The sequence below is a fragment of the Falco naumanni genome, unplaced genomic scaffold, assembly GCF_017639655.2.
Source record: "Falco naumanni isolate bFalNau1 unplaced genomic scaffold, bFalNau1.pat scaffold_347_arrow_pat_ctg1, whole genome shotgun sequence".
Taxonomy (NCBI): Eukaryota; Metazoa; Chordata; class Aves; order Falconiformes; family Falconidae; genus Falco; species Falco naumanni.
In genome coordinates this window covers 25,011-30,369 of record NW_024427455.1, presented here as the reverse complement: position 1 = coordinate 30,369, position 5,359 = coordinate 25,011, and the positions used below count along the sequence as shown (strand labels likewise).

Here is a 5,359-nt window from a genome sequence, read left to right as displayed (position 1 = left end):
GCTATGTTGGAGTCGCCGCCGTGGTTTCCTTGCTTCTACGCAAGATGTATATAATAATGAAACATGGAAGAAAGTGGGAGAGGACTTGTGGGAATCTGTGCAAGTCGGGACTAAGGGGGTAAAGACTTTGGCTCGCACGTATCGGGCTGTACGGGGTATGGCCGCGCAGTTACACGGCGAAGGTGCAAGTCGCTGCAGCTGTTAAAGCTGCAGTGCGGCCTCCCGGCGATCCTACTGCTCAGTCGGAGGAAGAGCCAGAGGGGCAACCTCCGTGTGAAAATCCCCCCGATTATACATCTAAAGCTTATCCAGTAATGACTACTGCTGAACGAATAGCGTGGGGATTAGATGATGAATTACCATCCTGGTGTCCTGATAAGGAACAAACGGCAAGCGGCAGACAGACATTAATACCGGCAATTGCGAGTACTGGATGTAAAACTGCTGGGGTGGGAACGGCACAGCTCCACCAGCTCCTAAATAACAGACTGCATTTTTTTGAAGCATGTTTGTCTTTGCAAAGGTGAAAGTTGAGATCTGACTTCCTGACCAGTGTTAAAATGCACCATGGCCTCTGGCTACTTTAAGATGATTGTGTGACTTTGGACAAACCTGGTAGGAGCAATGCTGAAATCAAGTTGTAAGTTATATTTCATCCTGAGACTGATGTTTCTGGCATTACATAAAGTAATTTTGATATGGAGAAATAGTGTGAAATGGGGACAATGGACATTGATTGTGATTGTATATGTCTGCTCAAGGAATGTGGGTATGGTGACTAGTCATGGGTGCAGTGTCTGGTCACATAGGCACACAGCTTTGAGGAGACAACTACAGTTTTGGGGAGACACCTGCCCTTCTTCCTCTAACAAAAGGGGCTATATTAAAAAAAAAAAAAAATAAAAATAAAAAAAAAAAAAAAAAAAAAAAAAAAAAAAAAAAGGATGAGAGATATTCCAATGCTATCTAGAGGGAGGGAGTGCTAAGTTTCCTTGCTGGAGAAGATCGGATGGTCACAAGAACATGAATCACCTACAAACCTGCAAGACCACCACATTCCAGGAAACGGACTGATAAGCTAATTAACATAGGAAGCGGGGTTTAGGTAACGAATATGTATAGGCGTTAATTGAATATTCATTTGTTTCATTGTATAAATATGGGATGGTTTGTCACTTCGGGTATGCACGCTTGTGGAGGAGCGATCCCCCGTGCATCTGCGCGCAATAAACATACCTACTTTATAACTTTCGAGTTATAGAGTCAAATTCCGCACGTCAGTTTTGACGAGCCAGGCAGGAGGATTTCTGCTCGGCTGAGGGACCAGCTGCGGAGCGGACGCTCCTAGGCGCACCCCGGGAGATTTTCTCGGAGGAGCCTCCTCTTCTCAGCTGTTCACCCGGGAGCAGAAGAGAACCCCTGGATCCGCGGATAAAACGGTATGTTTAGTAACAGGGCGGCTGGTGAGACGCACGGAGACGTCCGGCGCGCAGCGCAGTCCCCAGGAGAAAAAACAAACAAACAAACAAACAAACAAACAAAAAAAAACAACTTCCTTTAGGTTGTCTTAAGAATTGGGGAATTCCTAGAATGTAACAACTGAAATAGCGCTCTGTGTCTTGTTTGTTCTGTGTTGTCTTGTTACATGTTCAAAACTTGGAGTTATGAAATGTATGTTGAAAAATAATAATATTCTGGTAATTCGTGGCAAATAGCGGAAAACTTAACACTCTGCTTAAGACCAGGAAAAATGTGGGGTTTTTTTTTGTTTGTTGTTTGTTTTTTGGCAATTGTTCATTGAAATGCATACTTTGTGAACTGCCAGTGTTCCTAAAAGTTGTACATAAGTGCACGGTACCGTATAACATACTGCTTGTGTGACTGAGGGCTGCCCGGAGAGTGTGAATGGTGTGATTGAGATGCGCATTTTGATTTTCAGTGTATGGCTTAATTATTTTGACTGAGTGTGAGTGCAAGAGTGCTTGAGACATGCGTTTGAGTGCAATATGAGCAAGGAGCTCTATCCGTGTTTCCGACCTTGGGTGGCTAAGGCGACCGGAGAAAAAGTAATTAAAATTGTAAAATGGGAAATGGAAGGAGTAAGCCCTGTGAAAAATCGCCCTTGGGTTGTATATTAAAACATTGGAGTGATATCGTAGGACATGGTGGTACCGAAAATAGAAGGAAATGGATTAAATATTGTAATCAGTGGTGGCCTTTGTATAAATTGGGGAGTGATGTGAAATGGCCTCAGGAGGGAGGAACGTTAGATTATAACACTCTCCTGCAATTAATGTTGTTTCTATGTCACTTGTAAGCAACTTATAGCATCCTTACCCCCTGGGGCATCCATCGCTCAAATGATAGAGGCATGCGCAAGGGCTCCTTTGGTTGAGGAAGAGGAAAAGGCAAAAATACATGCCAATGCTCTAGCAGTAGCTCTAAACAACAACAAGGTACAAGGCCGAGGGGACCGGGGTCTTAAGCCAAAATGTTATCAATGTGGACAGGAAGGTCACTTTAAATGTGACTGCAAAAAGAATCTAGGAGGAAAGTCTCTGTTGAATGGAAATTGTTTGCGTTGTCAAAAATTTGGTCATAAAGCGGCCGATTGTCGCTCAAAATTTAGAAAAGATGGTACACCCCTCTTTGTTCCGGGAAACGGGAACAGCCGCGTTCTGAGGGACGCGGCCAAGAAATATCCCCAGAACCCAACAAAATTCATGGCTGCCTCGGCGAGCTGTATTCAGCCACCAGAGGAAGCGCAGGAGTCGATTTGGCTGTGGCAGAACCTGTAAATATCACTGATGAAAAGGTACATGTACTTCCTTCTACAGTTAGTGGTCCTTTGGGTTATGGTTTATCTGCACTCCTTATAGGACGCTCTTCTGCGTCAAAAAAGGGGATTTTTGTTCTTCCTGGTTGTATTGATGCCGATTATACCGGACCTATTGGAATTATGGTAAAAGTTTTTTCTCCACCTGTTCATATTCCAGCAGGAAGCACTATTGCACAGCTCATTCCATTCCAAGCTACTGTCCCTCAAAAAGGAGAAAAGGACAGGGGTCAAGGTGCATTTGGCTCAACGGGTATGCCTAACATTGCCTTTTGTCAACTTATTGGTGCCGAGCGGCCAAAATGTAATGTTAAGATATCTGGTCCACAAGGTGTTAATCTTCCTAATGTTTCAATGATGATTGATACTGGTGCTGATGTTACTGTTCTTCCTTTTTCAGTTTGGCCTACCATGTGGGAATTAGATAGTGCGGGTTCAACCATTTCAGGCATTGGGGGAAGTCGTCTGACACAGGTCAGTAAAAACTTCATTCTTTTCACGGATCAAGAAGGACATCAAGCATGGGTAAAACCTTATGTCCTACACACATCCTTGTCCTTGTTAGGTAGAGATGTACTTTCCCAATGGGGAATGAGAATCTCTACAGATTTTTGATTGGGGCCATTGATAGCAGCTCTCGCCCAACCTTAAAATTAAAATGGAAATCAGAAACTCCCGTATGGGTTGATCAATGGCCCTTACCTCAAGAGAAGCTGCAACACATTCAAGAATTAGTCCAAGAACAATTGGATTTAGGCCACATCAGACCTTCTGTTAGCCCATGGAATACACCCATTCTTACAATTCAAAAGAAATCAGGAAAATGGAGATTATTACATGATTTAAGAGCAATAAATGAAAAAATGGTTGACATGGGTGCCCTTCAGCCTGGGCTGTCTTCTCCCACTATGTTACCACAAAATTGGGACCTATTAATTATTGATTTAAAAGATTGTTTTTTCACTATTCCTCTGCATGAGGATGATTGTGAAAAATTTGCATTTACAGTGCCAGCTATAAACCGTGCCGCTCCAGCAAAAAGGTATGAGTGGGTTGTACTACCTCAGGGTATGAAAAACTCCCCAACAATATGTCAGTGGTTTGTGGATTTAGCTCTACAATCTTGGAGAGAGAATAATCCTAACCTTGTTACCTATCATTATATGGATGATCTCTTAATAGCCAGCCCTCACACACTAGCCCCTGAAAAAGAACAGGATGCTTATATAGACACTCAGGTGGCATCCCCAGTATTACAAAATTCTCCTCTAAAACAAGCAACAGAGTCACATGCCTTTTTTCACCAATCTGCCCGGTCTCTCCAAAAACAGTTTGGTCTGTCTCGTCAAGACGCTAGGACTGTCATAGCGGCCTGTCCTGATTGTGCCAGGTTAACACCTCTTCAACAGGAAGGTACAAATCCTAGAGGGTTACAACCTCGACAAATCTGGCAAACTGATGTTACAGAATTCACCCCATTTGAATATGTCCATGTCACAATTGATACCTGCTCGAAAGCTATTTGGGCGACTGCTCATAAATCTACCAATGCTGTTGCCTGTATTCAGCATTGGACGTCAGCCATGGCTGTGCTGGGCCACCCAGATATGGTAAAAACAGATAATGCCCCTGCATATCTTAGTGCCAAAATAAAGACCTTTTTGCTGCAATGGCAGGTGAAGCACGTTACCGGAATTCCGAATAATTCTGGTGGTCAGGCAATTATTGAACGTGCCCATCAATCATTGAAACATTACCTGTCTGTTTTTCGAAAAGAGGGGGAGAGGAGTCCTCATGTAATAGTGGCAAAAGCATGCTATGTACTGAACTGGTTGAATCCCAGAACGGAATGTACTGAACAGCCGATTTTCTATCACTTTTCTAACAATCCCAACGATTTTTCGAATCGTGACATAGCTGTCCAGGTATTTGACCCTGTCTCAAATTGTTGGTCAGGACCTCATAATTTATTAACGTGGGGTCGGGGTTATGCATGTATCTCCACAGGGGCAGTGACCAAGTGGATTCCAGCAAAATGGGTTCGCCCGTGGATTGAAAACCGACCCACTGAAAAGAAAGAGCAGGGTGACTACGACAGGATTGACTTCTAAATGAACAGGAGGGATCAGTGGGCTCAGTGGGCACAGCATCGAGAAAGGTTATTCCGACCGCCACGACCAAATGAAGAAAAGCGGCTTGTAGATAAGTTAACATACATTATTCTGCCCATCTTGCAGCAGTTACCTCGGGAGATACAATGTCAATTACCCTCCGGTGAATTGTCTTTGTTACACTGTGACCGTATTGTGCGTGCGTTGCAGGATCTTTTTGGGCAAGGACCGATAGAAACAGAAAATTCTTGTCCTATATGTGCTACTTCTTGTAATTCAACAGTTACTCTATATTGTGGATATTGTAAAAGGGTTGGAGCATATAGGCGGAAGGTTATCCTACGTTTTGGTTCCGGCGGTTTTTCCCTTCTTACTGGGACACATGCCCCTACTTTTTCAGGTATAAACGAGG

General features: G+C 43.6%; 1 long non-coding RNA gene across 1 annotated transcript; it reads left to right on the top strand.

Moving 5' to 3' along the window:
* The first annotated feature begins 3,146 nt into the window (after positions 1–3,146).
* Positions 3,147–4,910, top strand: LOC121082150. The gene is made up of 2 exons (XR_005825918.1): positions 3,147–3,310; positions 4,844–4,910. It is a non-coding gene; the product is annotated as an uncharacterized LOC121082150 (long non-coding RNA).
* Positions 4,911–5,359: the final 449 nt, after the last annotated feature.